Genomic DNA, 18,203 nt, shown 5'->3' with positions numbered 1-18,203 from the left:
AGGGTTTTACCAACAAGAGGCCCGAGGGAGCCGGACATAAGTGGATCCCTGGTGGGGAAGGCCAGAGAAAAGGAACGTCAGAAAGGGAGCTCAGGATCACACTCCAGAATTACCTTGGGGTTGGCCGAGTCCAGGACCTGGTGGACGCAGCACGGCTCGGGCGGTCACTCAAGGCCGGAGTGACCAGCACAACAGCAGTAAGTAAAAACCCTGAACTGCACAGCCCGACTCTGAGTCTTATTACCACCCTCACTGCACCACCACAACCACCACCCTCTACAACTGACCCCCTGAGGCTATACCCCTCCCGTTGGGGGTTATACTACCAGAAGCTGCACACACACCACCAGCCTCAGCGGACCCTGCTGCAGCGGCGGCCGTATTGACCGCAAATCAACGGGTGGCGTAGTCGACACTAAAGAACATCCAGCAACATCTGTAGGACTGCCACACACTGAGCTTGACACCCTGGGCACGGACCGGGTCACCGCCACTCGGAGACTACAACCCCCATCTGATCTTGATCCGGGTATCCCCCAAACAACACTGGCCCAGGGGGCGCGTCATAAGGCGGCTGTCGGGCAGGTCGTGGATGGAAGGTATGTGTCCCCGAAGTGCCAAGCTTCGGTGATGTAGGACCTGGAGAAGCAGGCTTCAGCACACAGTGCTGAGAGGAATTTAATGGGCCCGGATTACAGGGCCGGGTTGTACGAGCAGCTGAAAGAGCTGGAGTGGGGGGGGGGGGGGGGGGGACAGCGGCTCACTTATTTCCAGTCCAGATCTTGGAAGGCTAATTTAAGACAGCTGAGCCTGTCTCTGTCTGTCTGTGTTTGTTGGGCAAGGTGAGCAGACCTTGCATGTGCTTCTCAGAGTCTGCTGGAGGCAGAGAAAAAGCACTTTGTTTATATGGCTGAGGCCGTGCTGCATGGACCTGTTGTTATTTTGAGCTTTGCTCTGTTATTCCTTTTTGTGCCAGGAAAAGGCTGTTACTTTTGTTTCCTCACTGGTATATGGACCCTAAATAAACCAACTAGTTTTTTTGAACCCGTGGACTGCATCACTGTGTGAACCTGTGCCTACCTCCAACGCGGCTCAGTGAGTACAAATCCCTACCATACACTTTTTTTTTTTTTTTTTCCTACAATGCAAATGAAATGTGTCATTTTTAGGCCTTTTAGAGATCATTGCATCTTCAAATTGCTTTACTGTTCACAACAACAGTAATTTTTACAAGGGTTGCTCATACTTTTACATGCCACTGTAGGGGGGCTGTGTGCACGCTTATACTGTATAGGGGAAAGTATTCATACTTAATTCTGAATTAATTCAGAATTAATTTCAGCCTATTGGTTCGGCCCTCCACAAGTCACGGTCTCATGTGGCCCCACGGAAAAATGAACTGCTCACCCCTGATCTAACCCAATGTATCTACCAGTGCCAATTAAAACTATTTTCACACGTTGCGATTTTGCTGCCTTTTTTAACCACTTCGCGCCAGAGCCTGTTTTTGCCTTCATGACCGGGCCAATTTTTTCAATTCTGACCACTGCCAGTTTATGAAGTAATTACCCTGGAACGCTTCAACGTATTCCCCTGATTCTGAGACTGTTTTTTCGTGACATATTGTACTTCATGATAGTGGTAAAATTTCTTCGATATCACTTGCGTTTATTTGGCGAAAATTTTGAAAATTTTGCAATTTTCAAACTTTGAATTTTCATGCCCTTAAATCAGAGAGATATGTCACACAAAATAGTTAATAAATAACATTTCCCACATGTCTACTTTACATCAGCACAACTTTGGAACCCAAATTTTTTTTTGTTAGGGATCTATAAGGGTTAAAAGTTGACCAGCGATTTCTCATTTTTCCAACAAAATTTACAAAAACATTTTTTTAGGGACCACATCATTTGAAGTCACTTTGAGGGGTCTTTATGACAGAAAATACCCAAAAGTGACACCATTCTAAAAACTGCACCCCTCAAGGTGCTCAAAACCACATTCAAGAACTTTATTAACCCTTCAGGTGCTTCACAGGAATTTTTGGAATGTGGAAGAAAAAAATGAACATTTAACTTTTTTCACAAAAATGTTACTTTAGACCCAATTTTTTTATTTTCACAGGGGTAACATGAAAAAAATGGACCCCAAATTTTTTTGTGCAATTTCTCTTGAGCGTGCTGATACCCCATATGTGAGGGAAAACCACTGTTTGGGCGCACGGCAGGGTTCGGAAGGGAAGGAGCGCCATTAGACTTTTTGAATGTAAAATTTGTCTGAATAATTAGCGGACGCCATGTCACATTTGGGGAGCCCCTAATGTGCCTAAACAGTGGAAACCCCCCACAAGTGCCACCATTTTGGAAACTAGACCCCTTAGGGAACTTATCTAGATGTGTGGTGAGCACCTTGCACCCCCAGCTGCTTCACAGAAGTTTATAATATTGAGCCGTAAAAATAAAATTTTCACATTTTTCCCTCAAAAAATGTTTTTCATTCCCTAATTTTGTATTATCATAAGGGTAACAGGATAAATTGCACCATGAAATTTGTTGTGCAATTTCTCCTGAACACGCCGATACCCCATATGTGGAGGCAAATTACTGTTTGGGCACATGGCAGGGTTTGAAAGGGAAGGAGCGCCATTTGACTTTTTGAATGTAAAATTTGTTTGAATAATTAGCGGACGCCATGTCACATTTGGGGAGCCCCTAATGTGCCTAAACAGTGGAAACCCCCCACAAGTGCCACCATTTTGGAAACTAGACCCCTTAGGGAACTTATCTAGATGTGTGGTGAGCACCTTGCACCCCCAGCTGCTTCACAGAAGTTTATAATATTGAGCCGTAAAAATAAAATTTTCACATTTTTCCCTCAAAAAATGTTTTTCATTCCCTAATTTTGTATTATCATAAGGGTAACAGGATAAATTGCACCATGAAATTTGTTGTACAATTTCTCCTGAGTACGCCGATACCCCATATGTGGGGGAAAACCACTGCTTTGGTGTACGGCAGGGTTCGGAAGAGAAAGAAGCGCTATGTTGGCTGGGATAGGCAGCAGACACCATGTCACATTTGAAGAGTCGCTGACATGCCAAAACAGCAGAAACCCCCACAAGTGACCCCATTTTGTAAACTACACCTCTCAAGGAATTCATCTAGGGAAGTAGTGAGCATTTTTTAATTTTTAAATTTATACCATTGGGCAGTGAAAAAAGCATAATTATATTTTTACCACAAAAAAATGTTTTACCCTCAGATTTTACATTTTCACACAGGGCAATGGGTAAAAATGGTGCCGAAATGTGTCACACAATTTCTTCTAAAAGTGTCAATACCCCATATGTGGCTGTATCGTACCACTTAGCCATACGGTGAGATTTGAGGGGCAAGGAGCGCTATTTGACAATTGGAGAACAAATTATTGTAGAATAGGCATTTGGATTTGGGAGCACAAAATTTTCTGAATTTCTTTTGGGGGGCAAGGACCATTTTGCTTTTCCAGAGCCTTTCTGCTACCAGTAACTTGGAAGTCCCTTATATTTTTAACAGATGATGGACCTGAGTGGGGACTAGCTTTTTTTGAGGACTGAGTTGAAGCTTTTATTGGGAACATTTTACGTAACATTTATATGGCGCTCTAGGCTGAGCACTTACATCGGGGTTTCCATCTAATTTTCCAAGTGATGTAATTCAGATGAAACCCCTGCAGGATCCATTCACTGTAATGAGGCAGCAGAGTTACTCTGGACTCCGTCTGGCCTCTGTTTAGTGGTGTCCTTTTTTTCAGAAGTGCACAAAACTGTGGCCAACCGCACTTTTATGCACGCCTAAAACAAATGACACCGTGGGATCCCAGGCTAGACGGCATCCACAGTGGCCTATATCTGCCTCATTACAGGGAATCTTCCATCATGGGTTCTGGCTGAATCACGTATTTCAGAGATTTACACGGAAACTCTGGTGTAAGTGTAGCACCCTGAGGATTCGGCTGCTACAGGAGTATTGCACCTCAACCCAGAGGTGTGATATTCCACTCCCGGGTAAGGAAGGAGTGTGGAACTGAGCTCGGTAGGCTGCATGCACTACACACATCCCATTTCCGAGGAGCAGACCGACGGTACTCCCACTTAGAAATGTGCAGGTACGACCGAGTCTGTTCCTGGCTGGAGTGGGAGGGGGGAGGTACATCCCATGTAGTGTAGGGGCAGATAGGGGGAGCAGCCTGGGTAAAGATAGGAGCTCATTGGGTGCTGGTCACCTGAGCTCACACATAGAGGGTGTATATAAGGTGGGCACCAACTAAGATCAGGGTCAGATGCAGAGGATCAGATGCAGAGAGGATCAGCTGCAGAGAACAAGTCAGGAGAGGAGAGAAGAAAGACCAAGACCCAGAGTGAGAGAGGAGAAAAGAGAGAGACCCAGAGCACAGAAGAGAAGGACTCTGAGATCCCAACTAAAAGCACCGGGTGAAGAGTCGGCATCAGGGTACCGGAACCCAAGCTGGTGGGGGTAAAAACATTCCCCAGCCAGAGACCGGAGACCGTGGGCAGCGTCTGCCACGGTCACCCATCACATCCACCCCGAAGGCACACCACATGAAGGGTCAGGGAACCCAGGGCCAAGGGTGTCCCAACAGAAGGCCCGAGGGAGCTGGACCTAGGTGGATTACTGGTGGGGACGGCCAGAGAACGGGACAGAAAGAGAGCTCAGGGCCACGCTCCGGACTTGTTTGGGGGTTGGCTGGATCCAGGACCTGGTGGACGCAGCACGGCTCGGGTGGTCACTAGCAGCTGGAGTGACCAGTACAACATCTGCAGTAAGTAAACACCCTTAACTGCACAACCCGACTCTGTCTTCACTGCCGTCTGCACTACACCACCACAACCCCCATCCTCTGCGCCTGTCCCCTCTGAGGCTATACCCCTCCCGTTGGGGGTTATCCCACCAAGCTGCGCACCCACCATCAGCCTCAGCGGACCCTGCTGCAGCGGCGGCCACAGTGACCGCATCACAACGGGTGGCGTAGTCGACACAAAAGAACTCTTAATAACATCTGTAGGACTGCCACATAACACTGAGCTTGACGCCCTGGGCACGGGGCCGGGTCACAGCCGCTCGGAGACTACAACCCCCCATCTGATCCGGTGCCGGGTATTCCCCTCAAAAAGGAATATGTCCCAGGGGGCGCGTCATAAGTGCTCAGCGCAGAGCACAGGATAAATGTGAGCAGAGCCTTAGGGTATGTGCACACGATGCAGAAATGAAGCAGAAAATTTCTGCATCATTTCTGCATCTCCCTGGCAGAAAAAACGCATGCAGATTGTGCATGCGTTTTTCCTGCAGAATACATGCGGATCCACATGCAGATTGACATGCGTTTCCGCATGCAGATTGACAAGCGCTTTCCAGGCGATGTTAGCATCACCTGGAAAGTGCTTGATAACTAGGTCACACTATATAAATCCATGCAAACAGCATGGATTTATACAGTGTGAACCGAGAGAGTGTATATACTTACCTCCGATGGCCCGCGCTGTCCTGCTCACTCCGTTCTCCCGGCTGCCGGCAACTTTGAATTGAAAGACCTGCCGACGTCAGCGTCACGTGACCCGTCACATGACTCTGACGTCACCGCAGGTCCTACAACTCACTGCAAGTGCCGGGAACCAAGCGGGAGCGCTGCGCGGGCCGACAGAAGGTAAGAATACATTTATTTTTTATTTTATTCTTCTTTTTACAGCTTTTTTAATGGTACCTGGGTGTGGATGAGACTCTCCTCTCCTCCACACCCGGGTACCATCCGCACATTAGAACGCACCAATTACTCAAGTACAAATGCTGTCTTGCGGAATTGGCGCGTTCTAATGCAAGTCAATGGCGGCGAAATCGCCGCGTTTCCGCAAAATTAATTGATATGCTGCGGATTTTTGACCGCAGCGTTAACGCTGCGGAAAAATCCGCATCATGGGCACAGCACATGCGGATTTCCATTGGGGAACATTGCTGCCCTTCTACCATGCGTTTTTCATGCGTTTCCGCGGCGTTTACGCAACTGCAAAAACGCCGCGGAAACGCATGAAATACGCATCGTGTGAACACAGCCTTACTGGGATCTTTGGGAGACATAATAAACAAATCAGTAGCAGGTGAATAATATTTGTTTTATTTATTTTTTATGCCGTTCCTAGTGTGATATAACTGATTAGATTACTTTATTCTTCGGGTCGGTGCGATTACAGAGATACCAGATTTATATCGGGTTTTTATGACTGACAGCTGTCACACACTAAAATACGCTTTTTTTGCAAAATCTAGTTTTTGCATCACCATATTTTGAGAGCTATAATTTTTCCATATTTCGGCCGATAGAGTCATGTGACGGTTTGTTTTTTGCGGGACGAGTTGAAATTATTGGAACCATTTTTGGGCACGTGACATTTTTTGATCGCCTTCTATTCTGTTTTTTGGGAGGTAAAGTTAACAAAAACAAACACTTCAGGAATTGTTTTTTGAGTTTTTTTTTTATGCCGTTCTGCGTGTGGTAAAAGTGATCAGGCAGCGTTTTTCTTCGGGTCAGTACGTTTACAGCGATACTACACTTACTGTATTTTTTTATGTTTTGGCGCTTTTACACAACAATTTTCTAGAAAAAAATTTTTTTGCATTGCTTTATTCTGAGCGCTATAACTTTTTTATTTTTTGGCTGATGGAGCTGTATGGTGGCTTTTTTTGCGGAACAAGATGACGGTTTCAGTGGTACCATTTTTATTTCTATTCTGCTTTTTGATCACATTTTTTTCCCACTTTTTGTTTGGCGATATGATGAAAAAGCATATTTTTTTGCTCCTTTTTTATTTATTTTTATTACGGTGTGCACAGAAGGAGTTAGTGTGACAGTTTTATAGCTCGGGTTGTTTCGGACGCGGCGATACCAAATATGTACTTTTTTGGTTTTGTAATAATTTACGGATTTATTGGTTTAATATTTTATTTATTTTTTTTATTTATTTTGTGATTTTTTTTTTTTAAGTTTAAAAACTTTTTTTTTACATTTTTACTTAGTCCCTGTATGGGACATTAATTTTTATTTTTCTGATCACTGATCTCATGTAATGTAACACACATATATTACATTATATGAGATATTCACTGACTGTTTCAGTCAGTCTCCTGTCTGACTTCAGCTACATACAAGCTGAAGCCAGACAGGAAGGACACCATATATGGCAGAGCTGGAGGCGGTCATGTGACCTCCAGCTGCCATAGCAACCCCAGGTCCTCAAACGAAACGGAGGTCTTCGGCGGTAAGTAAGACGACCCCCTCTCTTCCTGCTGTCTCCTATATGCCGCGATCACTACATATAGAAGACAGCAAAGGGTTAACATCACTGGGACCTGATCTAATCAGGTCCCGATGATGTACCCTGTCAGAGCTAACGCTCTGCACCGGAATCGCAGTGCTTGCAGGACCCTGGGGGTCCTGAGCACTGCGAGACCACCCACCGTTTTTAAACGTCGGCACTGCACAGAGCCTGGCAAGCGCCGACGTTTATCTACAGTTGGCGGTCGGGAACCGGTTAATGAAAATTTATGTAAATTATAAGTTGCATTTTACAGTACCAGCAAAAAGCTACGAGATTTCAGAAATGTTATGCACACACTTTTTTTTTCCTGACTGCATTGTAAAACTGCTGCGTTTTTCAATAAAAGGCAGCATGTCACTTTCTTCAGCATTTTTGCAGCGTTTTTTCACCCATAGAAGCAATTAGTAAGTGCAAAAATGCAGCAAAAAAAGCAGGTATCAGGTTTTGCTGCGTTTTTAGTGAAAAAAAGAGGTACAGCATTATGTGAAATATATTTATTTTTGTGATTTTCCCCAAGTTTAAATCATAATGTCTTGGTGTTCTCACATGAGCATGGCAGTTAGGATTAGTACAGTTTAATTAAATTAGTGATATGTGAAAGGAATCATTGGCTCACCAAGGTGTGAAATTGAACAATACCTGAACGACTCAAGGGATTACCAAAGGGTGAAAGTAAACAGTGTCCTACAATCTCAATGCTTTGCCAATGTCTAAAGGAAAATATTTCCAACCAATTCACCTCCCCCCTGCTGTTACATTTGTAATTGTGTATTTTTTCATGAACTCATATGAGCTTTTTTGTTCAGAATAGCCACTATCTTTTCAGACAAAGATCTTTTTCAAATAAAAAATTTGATTAAATTGCCCTTTTTTCCAAAAGTGGTTTTATGGTTTCACATATGTCTTGCATTGGTACCCTGTGTTCATGCTTCAGTGGTGGAAGCAAAGCTGAACTTTGGGATCCTGCAAAAAATGCAGCAAAGCCTGCTTTTGTAAGCACCTTCTTTACTGCCAAGAGAGCAGGTTTTGCCTGCAGAAAAAAAAAAAAAAAACAGAAAAAATGGAACGTGTGAACATAGCCTTATGTAAGACTTAGGCTATGTGCCCACGATGCAGAAATGCTGCATATTTTTTACGCTTCTCCCTGGCAGGAAAAAACGCATGCGGATTTTACATGCATTTTTCCCACCAGGTAGAAGCGTTTGTAAAGCGTCTTTGCATGCATTTCTGCATGCAGGTTATCAAGTGCTTTTCCAAGCGATTTTAGCATCACTTGGAAAAGTGCTTGACAACTTGTTCACACTATATAAATCCATGCACCCGGCATGGATTTGTAGTAGTGTGACCAAGTTAGTTAAAAAAAAAGAAGAATGGTAAAAAATAAAATAAAGTTTATACGCACCTTCCGTTGTCCTCCCGGTGTTATCTCTGCTGCGTCCGGTGTGTTGCACTGCTCGCGGTGGTGTGAAGGACCTGCGGTGACGTCATTGAGCCATGTGATGGGTCACATGACTCAGTGACGTCATGGCAGGTCCTTCACAACAGCGCAAGAAGTGCAAGACACCGGATGGAGCAGACAAAACACCCGGAGGACATCAGAAAGAAAGTATAAACTTTATTTATTTTAAATTCTTCTTTTTTTTTTTTTTTTTTTTTTTTTTTTTACAGTTTCTATGGTACCCAGGTCTGGATGAGAGTCTCCTCTCCTCCAGACTTGGGTACCATCCGCACATAGAAACGCATAATATCCGTGTATACAAATGTACTGACACGGATATTATGCGTTTCAATGTAAGTCAATGGCGGGCTGCGATTACGCTGCGTGTCCGCAAAATTAATGGACATGCTGCGGATTTTTGAGCGCAGCATGGGCATTGACATTGCGGCTTGTCATTGGGGACCATGAGGGGCGGATTACCAAGCGTTTCCCAAGCGTTTCATATACGCTTGTAAAATGCTACATGGGCACATACCTTCAAGGTTTTAACACTGACACACAGTGTAGGGATTGTACTCACTCAGGTGCGATGACAGGCAAAAAGGAGGCATGTTTCTTTAAATGTCCATAGCAGTTTATTGGCTTCATAAACTGTGAAAAGAAAAATGCAAACAAACAGCCTTTAGTCCAGGCAAAAGCAAAAGTAAGACAGTCCTTTAGCAAAGTCTCTGGTAAGCCAGACCTGTGGTCACACAGGCTGGTTTTCTGGTCCAGCACTCAGCTCAGTCTGGAGACACCACACAGGAGGCCTTCTCCCTCCAAACACAGCCCATGTGCCAAACAACAGCCTCCATTTTATAGGCTGTTAACCACACCCAGAGGTGAGATATGTGGGTTGCTAGAGCCGCCCATTCTCTCCTAACAACCCTTAACCCGTCTCACAGGTGCACCAATTAGTCCTCTTAGTGCATGCATGCACTAGAGAAAACACTCTGGGTTACATTAGAGACCAGCCATCTCTGTGATACATACCTCCCATCAACTATGCGACCATTAGCCACCTTACATCAGCAACAAACTTGCATTCATTTTCATGAACATTAGAGCAATTTTTAGTATATACTGTATTTTGCAGGTTATAAGACGCACCCCAAATTTGAGAAGGAAAATAGAAAAAAAATGTTTTTAATAAAATGGTGGTTCGTCTTATAGTCTGATTTTACCATAGCTTACTGGGGGAGGAAGACTGTGGTGGATCGGGGTCCGAGAAGGTTGGGTCGCTGCTGCAGGAAGTGGAGCCTCCACACTTCCCATGGTTTTCAATGCATTGGACTTCGGGTCTTACTGTAATAATGTTCATCATCCTGGCCTCTTCCTGTAATAATGTCCCCCATCCTGGGTCTCTTTCTATAATGATAATAATATCCCCCGTCCTAATTCCTTTTTGTAACAATGTCCCCTATCCTGTAACCATGAACCAGTTTGATAACAAACATCCTACCCTCACCCGCCCACCACCAACAAATCAAAGCTTTAAGGCATAACTACAAGACCTAAACATTTTATTTATTTTTTGAGGGCATTATTTTCACACTTTTTTCAAATTTCCAAACTAAAACCACAAGGGTAAAAATAAAATATGTTTTCACATGACCATTCTTTTAACCAAATTAATTAAATTTAAAATAAAAAAAAGTGTTCAGTTAGATTAGACACTCCTAGTTTATTTCTAAACATCATTTAAAGGGGTTATTGACGCGCCCAGGGGATAGGGATGACTACTCGGCGCCCGGGCCTTGCTGCTAGTTTTGGGGGATGCCGCGGTGGCCGGCTCCCAGGGCCGTACCCTGGGGTCACTCTTAAAAGCAAGGAATAATGGGGGAAAGGTGTATGTGAAAGGGGGAATGTTCGTGGCGCCACCCGTGGTGTCTGGTGAGGATCACCAGCGCTGCTACAGTCCTCTGAGGCCGGTGATCAGGCAGCTTAGTTGGTGTGGCTCCCTACAGGTGGAGCGGGGCCTCAGGGCAGCGTAGGAGAAGGGATGCAGGACAGAGGGGACCCAGCCGGGTCAGAAGAAGAATAGGCACACTCACAACAGTTCACTTCAGTACCTTTTACTGGTGGTGTTTCAGGCACGATCCAGGGCACTGTAGGGTGAAATGTGCATTTCAGGACTCTCCCCAGTGAGCGAGTGTGGGGCCTCCTGTTTCTTGCCTTTTCCTGATAAGTTTATGACCTGCCTGGAGCTAGGCCTAACTTGGTCTCTGTCTTGCACCGGCTGACCTGGTGGTAGGGCCTTCTGTTGGAGATCACACTCCCAGGTCTCTTGGGCCTCAGTGACTCCTGACCCTGGTATAACAGTCAGCTTTTGGTGTTCCTGGGACATGTAGTTCACCAGGGGTTCCGGTAGTTTCTGCTGGTCCTAGAGATCCTTGCAGACGCGGACCCGGTGTCCGGTAAATGATCCTGGGGTGAGCTGGCTAAGCTCCTCTGCCCCCTATGTAGCTCGCTTACTCCACTTACCTTCGGCCATGCTCGGGGCCCTCACTAGGCTTCACACTGGTAGTAGGCCTCGCTACTCTTCACCGCTCTTATGGCGTCAGTACGCCTTAGGCTCACTAACCTGAGCTCCCTGAGTCTGGGCTGGACTGACAACCTCTCTCTGGCTGCAGCAGACTGACTTTAGACTGTGTCTCCAGGCTGTAGATTCCAGACTTAGACTTCAGACCAGACTGAACTGCCTAGCTCCACCTTCCCTTTTTATATCCCTATCCGGGCTCCCTCTGGTGGTCTGAGGTGGAAGGTGGAGGTGTGTGTATGCTATGAGGGCCTCTTGTGGAGGAATCCGTCCATGCACCCCTCTAGGATCTGTGGCACCAATGCGCAGCAGGGCGCCACATTCCCCCCTAGCAAAGCTCAGTACTCCCCGACTGAAGTACTTTTTATAACAACAATACAATAACTCTTCTCTTTATGGGAGGCACTTGACTTAAACGTTACATATAAAACATTATAAATAATAAATAGATATGTACATATAATAAGCAACCCCAGAATTCAAGTCTCTTCGGTGAGGTTCCCCGACAGGATGTCCATCTCACAGGGTAGAGTACTTGGTAGCTTGAGGGACCTGTCCAAAGCAAACCCTCCATGTAGGCCCTGGGGTGGCTGCTGGGCATGGCGATCCTGAGTTGGACCTCCGTTTGTGCCACACCAGACAGGTTTTTCTTCTGAGGTCACCTAAAGGGGCAAGTTAAGGAATTCATACATGAAAATACACAATATAATACCCCAAGGGCAACTATCTACACTGTCAGAGTTTCCTTCATTATTCTCTGTATCTGACAGGGGTCTGACCTCGTGTGCTACGTGTCGACCTACGTGGTACTGGGATGCGTGAGGCACTAGTATTTGCACTACCACCCATTCTGTCAGTTCTAAGTGTTTGGAAACTGCTGGGTTGCCTTAACCTCTCTAGAGGACTGGCAAGTATATCATTGGCTGGGCCTTCTTGCTCTGCTCCAACTGGGGATCCTTCTTCCGGGGATTCTTCTTGAGCAGGCTCTTCTGAAGCACTTACAGGTTCTACTTGCTGTGGAGGGTGTAGCGTCGGCGTCCCTGCCTCCTGCTAGGCAGAGACGCTGTTCCCCTCACCTCTCCACTCCGTGCCCGGTGTCCTCCTCCCGCTCTGCTGGCAGCGCGCGCTGCTTCCCGGCCACTGTGCTTAGGGCGCGCGCGCTCCCCCTCTCTTAAAGGGGCCGCGCGCGCCGTCCTAAGGAGTCCCCGGCCAATGGCCGGAGGACCTCACCATATATAAGGCACCTCCTCCAAAATGGAGGTGCCCGAGCAATGTTGTTGCAAAGCCTTCACTCTGCTTCAGCCCTCAGGTCCCGTTACCAGTCACCTGCCAGTCACCTGCCAGATTCCTGCTTGTTACCTGCCAGTTACCTGCCAGTCACCTGCCAGAATCCTGCTTGATACCTGCCTGATATCCGTTTACCTGCTTGCAAGCCTGCGGTCCGACGGTCTGCCTTCCGACACCTGTCAGTCTGTCTATGGACCAGCCTGCCTGCTCACCTGCTACCTGCCTGCTAGCCTACCTGGAGGCTCTGCCGTCACTTGCCGTGACCACCTGCCTGTCCAGAGACTCTTGCCTGCTCACCTGGGAGCGCTCACCTGCTACCTGCCTGCTAGCCTACCTGGAGGCTCTGCCGTCACTTGCCGTGACCACCTGCCTGTCCAAAGACTCTCGCCCGCTCACCTGGGAGCGCTCACCAGTCACCTGCCTACTGTCCTTCTACCCAGAGACTGTCCCTGTCCTTTGCGGTGAGTACCTGTCCTTCTACCCAGAGACTGTCCCTGTCACTTGCCGTGACTACCTGCCCTTCTACCCAGAGACTGTCCCTGTCACTTGCCGTGACTACCTGCCCTTCTACCCAGAGACTGTCCCTGCCACTTGCCGTGAGTACCTGCCCATCTTTCCTGGGAGCCACCCGCTTCCTCACAAGGACTGCCCCCTTGTAGAGTTGCTCAGAGGTTCCGCCTCCCAGACCCGTTACAGTTTGCTCGGGCCATGGAACCCGGTGGCACCCAAGCTCCCTCGCTCTCGGACCTATGTCATGAACTGTCCCGTCAGAGGTCCCAACAGGAGTCCATCCTGAGTCATCTGCGGAATGTCAACTCTTTCCTGGACACTCTGACTGCTCCACCAGCAACCACCGCTAGTGTCACGACTCGCAGCCCGGCAGCGCCGCTGCCCACCAATACCATGGCATCCTGCCCCGGACCCCGGCTTTCTACACCTCCACGCTTCGGAGGCGACCCCGCTCAAGCTCGGGGCTTCATAAACCAGTGCACCCTGCACTTTGAACTCCTGTCCCACCAGTTTATCTCCGACCGGGCCAAAGTAGCCTTCATCATGTCCCATCTCACGGGGGAGGCACTGGCTTGGCTAAATCCTCTATGGGAGAGAGGAGACCCCCTGGTGTCCAACCTGCCAGCCTTTCTCACGCCTATCCGGAAAGTCTTCGACGAACCCGGACGGAAGACCTCATCCGCATCATCTCTGCTACGCCTCCATCAAGGAAATCTCACCGTGGGCCAATATGCCATACGGTTCCGTACCCTTGCTTCGGAGCTGGCCTGGGATAACGACGCCCTGGTGTCTGTCTTTTGGGAGGGTCTGTCCGGCCGTATTAAAGATGAACTCGCCGGTCGGGACATACCTACCACTCTCGACGACTTAATAACTCTTGCCACCCGGATTGACATCCGGTTCCAGGAACGCGCCAAAGAGGTCACCCGTGAGAGGAGGTTTCCACGTCTAGCCTCTACCTTTCAGAAACCTGTCACTTCTCCCGCTACTCCCCAGGCGCACTCATCCGAGCCTATGCAGGTCGACCAGACCAAGATGGTCAAGACCCGTCAAGAGTTACGCCGTGCCGAGGGGAGCTGCTTCTACTGTGGCAGTAAGGAGCACCGGATCCGTTCCTGCCCGGAGAGGTCGGGAAACGCCTGTGTCTAGGATCGCTCAGAGAGGTCGTCCTAGACAAGAGTAAACCCTCTCCATCTCTGTTGCTGTCGGTCTCTATGATCTGCGGGGAGAACCGTTATTTTGAACTAGCCCAACTTGACTCTGGAGCTGCCGGAAATCTCATTTCTCAGTCTCTGGTAGAGAAATACCGCATTCCCACCAAACCTCTAGCTGTACCCTTATCTGTCGCTGCCGTGGATGGGGTCCTCTTACCACATTCCATCCAACTCATCACCGAATCCATAACCCTGCAGGTGGGAATGCTGCACTCTGAGAGCATCTTCTTTCATGTTCTGCCTGGACTCTCTCACGCCCTCTTGCTAGGCCTACCTTGGCTTCAGAGACATGCACCCGTGCTTGATTGGCAGACCGGAGAAGTCCTTCGCTGGGGACAGGACTGCCATAAGACTTGTTTAGTTCCCGTCCATCCTGTCCGTCCTTCTCCTACTCCAGCCAATCTACCTGGTCTTCCGGCTCCTTATTGGTCGTATGCGGACGTCTTTAATAAAACGGAGGCAGAGACATTACCCCTTCATAGACCATACGACTGCCCAATCGACCTGATGCCCGGCGCTACTCCTCCCCGTGGGCGCATTTACCCTTTGTCCGCTGCTGAGACCCGATCCATGTCAGAATATATTGAGGAGAATCTGGCCCGGGGATTCATCCGGAAATCTACTTCCCCGGCGGGAGCAGGTTTCTTCTTCGTCAAAAAGAAGGACGGCTCACTCCGTCCCTGTATAGACTATAGAGGCCTTAACCAGATCACGGTGAAGAATAAATACCCCCTTCCGCTCATTCCGGAATTATTTGACCGTCTGAGGGGGGCTAGAATCTTCACCAAGCTGGACCTCCATGGGGCGTATAACCTGGTCTGTATCCGTCAGGGGGATGAATGGAAGACGGCATTCAACACCCGGGACGGCCACTATGAATACCTGGTAATGCCCTTCGGTCTCTGTAATGCTCCCGCCGTCTTTCAAGAGTTGGTCAATGACATCTTCCGGGACTTTCTCTACTCCTGCGTAGTGGTGTACCTGGACGACATCTTGGTCTTCTCTCCGGATCTCCCCACACACCGGAGGGATGTTCGTCAGGTTCTGCTCAGGCTCAGGCAGAACCACCTCTACGCCAAATATGAGAAGTGCCTCTTTGAGCAGACCTCGCTTCCGTTTTTGGGCTACATAATTTCTCAGACCGGCCTACGAATGGATCCTGAGAAACTGTCTGCCATCGAGAAGTGGCCTCGACCAGAGGGGTTGAAGGCTATTCAGCGGTTCCTGGGCTTCGCCAACTACTACCGCCTCTTCATACCGCACTTCTCTTCCCGGACTGCCCCAATCTCTGCGCTCAGCCGTAAGGGCACTAATCCCAGAGAATGGCCGCCCGAAGCTGAGGAAGCCTTTCTTTCCTTAAAACAGGCTTTCTCTTCCGCCCCGGTGCTGCATCGCCCGGACGGCAACAAACAATTCTTCCTGGAAGTTGACGCCTCCTCCTCTGGAGCCGGAGTGGTACTTACCCAAAAATCGTCTTCCGGGAGAATGGTAACTTGCGGCTTCTTCTCCAAACTCTTCTCCTCTTCCGAGCGCAATTATTCTATAGGAGACCGAGAGTTATTGGCCATTAAGCTGGCATTGGAGGAGTGGCGTTACCTGCTCGAGGGGGCTCTTCACCCGGTAATAATTTACACGGACCACAAGAACTTGGCTTTCCTCCAGAGTGCCCAGAGACTTAACCCGCGCCAAGCCCGGTGGGCCTTGTTTTTTGCTCGCTTTGATTTTGTTTTTCATTTTCGCCCGGCTGACAAAAACATCAAGGCTGACGCCTGGTCCCGATCCTTCCTGGTGTCTGATCTTGAGGAGGAACGTAAACACATCATCGATCCCGCCAGAGTAATGCAGGTGGCCCCCGTGAGTCTAAATCGTCTCCCTCCCGGAAAGACGTTCGTAACGGTACCTGATCGGGAGAAGATCCTACACTGGGGTCACTCGTCTAATCTTGCTGGCCATGCCGGTCAGAAAAAGACCCTCCAGCTTATCACCCGGCACTACTGGTGGTCTACTCTGCACAAGGACGTAATAGACTTTGTTTCTGCCTGTGTGTCCTGCGCCCGCAACAAGGTTCCGAGACACCTGCCAGCCGGTCGCCTCCTTCCTCTTCCAGTACCTGCTGCCCCCTGGCAGCATATAGCTATGGACTTTATAACAGATCTCCCTGTCTCTACCGGTTGTACGGTCATTTGGGTGGTCGCTGACCGCTTTTCCAAAATGGCTCATTTCATTCCCCTGCCAGGCCTCCCGTCTGCACCCGAGCTGGCTAAAGACTTTATCCGCCACATCTTCCATCTCCATGGCCTGTCCCTCCACATCGTGTCGGATCGTGGGGTTCAGTTCACCTCACGCTTCTGGAGAGCCACATGTAAGCTGCTAGACGTCACCCTGGACTTCTCCTCCGCATACCACCCACAGTCCAATGGTCAAGTGGAGCGGATCAATCAGATCCTGACCAGTTACCTCCGGCACTTCGTTAATGCCCACCATTCAGACTGGGTGGATCTCCTGCCATGGGCCGAATTTTCTTACAATAATCACGAGAGCGAATCTTCCTCCAAATCCCCGTTTTTTGTAGTCTTCGGTCAGCGTCCTCGGATCCCATTTCCCGTCTCCACCTCGGTGGACAATCCGGCTGCGGAATCTCTCGTTAGCAAATTTTCCTCCATTTGGGAGAGTACCCGATCCGCACTCCTTCAGTCGTCCGAGCGGATGAAAAAACACGCTGACAAAAAACGCCTGGATCCTCCACAATTCCGTCCTGGAGATAAAGTCTGGCTCTCGTCCAAGTATGTCCGGCTCAAGATTCCTTCCTACAAGTTAGGGCCTCGGTTCATCGGCCCACTAGAAGTTATCAAACAAATCAACCCAGTGGCATATAAATTGAAACTCCCGGCCAACTTGCGGATCCCTAACTCCTTCCATGTATCTCTCCTCAAACCCGTGGTACTTAACTCTTTTTCCAAGTCTACAGGTACGCCTCCTGCTCCGGTTTCCGCTGAAAACGAGTTTGAGGTAGAGAACATTCTGGCCACCAAAAGGGTAAGAGGAAAAACCTTTTTTCTGGTAGATTGGAAGGGGTTTGGTCCTGAGGAGAGAACGTGGGAGCCCCGGGAGAACATCCATGCCCCTCTCATCCTTGATAAATTTCTGTCTGGCCTAAAAAAGGGGGGGCCTAAAGGGGGGGTACTGTAGCGTCGGCGTCCCTGCCTCCTGCTAGGCAGGGATGCTGTTCCCCTCACCTCTCCACTCTGTGCCCGGTGTCCTCCTCCCGCTCTGCTGGCAGCGCGCGCTGCTTCCCGGCCACTGTGCTTATGGCGCGCGCGCGCGCTCCTCCTCTCTTAAAGGGGCCGCGCGCGCCGTCCTAAGGAGTCCCCGGCCAATGGCCGGAGGACCTCACCATATATAAGGCACCTCCTCCAAAATGGAGGTGCCCGAGCAATGTTGTTGCAAAGCCTTCACTCTGCTTCAGCCCTCAGGTCCCGTTACCAGTTACCTGCCAGTCACCTACCAGATTCCTGCTTGTTACCTGCCAGTCACCTGCCAGATTCCTGCCTGTTACCTGCCAGAATCCTGCTTGATACCTGCCTGATATCCGTTTACCTGCTTGCAAGCCTGCGGTCCGACGGTCTGCCTTCCGACACCTGTCAGTCTGTCTATGGACCAGCCTGCCTGCTCACCTGCTACCTGCCTGCTAGCCTACCTGGAGGCTCTGCCGTCACTTGCCGTGACCACCTGCCTGTCCAGAGACTCTTGCCTGCTCACCTGGGAGCGCTCACCTGCTACCTGCCTGCTAGCCTACCTGGAGGC

General features: G+C 48.9%; 1 long non-coding RNA gene across 1 annotated transcript in view; it reads left to right on the top strand.

The window, feature by feature from the left end:
* Window positions 1-778: 778 nt before the first annotated feature.
* The window catches only part of LOC141160941 (uncharacterized), a 125,755-nt gene continuing 108,330 nt past the window's right edge, over window positions 779-18,203 (top strand). Inside the window, exon 1 of the long non-coding RNA XR_012250585.1 lies at window positions 779-1,095. This is a non-coding gene — a long non-coding RNA (uncharacterized lncRNA). The remainder of the gene's footprint in view (window positions 1,096-18,203) is intronic.

The sequence above is a fragment of the Phyllobates terribilis genome, unplaced genomic scaffold (genome assembly GCF_046119375.1).
Source record: "Phyllobates terribilis strain yellow unplaced genomic scaffold, ASM4611937v1 Scaffold_9__5_contigs__length_417890890, whole genome shotgun sequence".
Classification (NCBI taxonomy): domain Eukaryota; kingdom Metazoa; phylum Chordata; class Amphibia; order Anura; family Dendrobatidae; genus Phyllobates; species Phyllobates terribilis.
The sequence above is the reverse complement of the archived record's forward strand: the minus strand, read 5'-3'. Positions and strand labels throughout refer to the sequence as shown.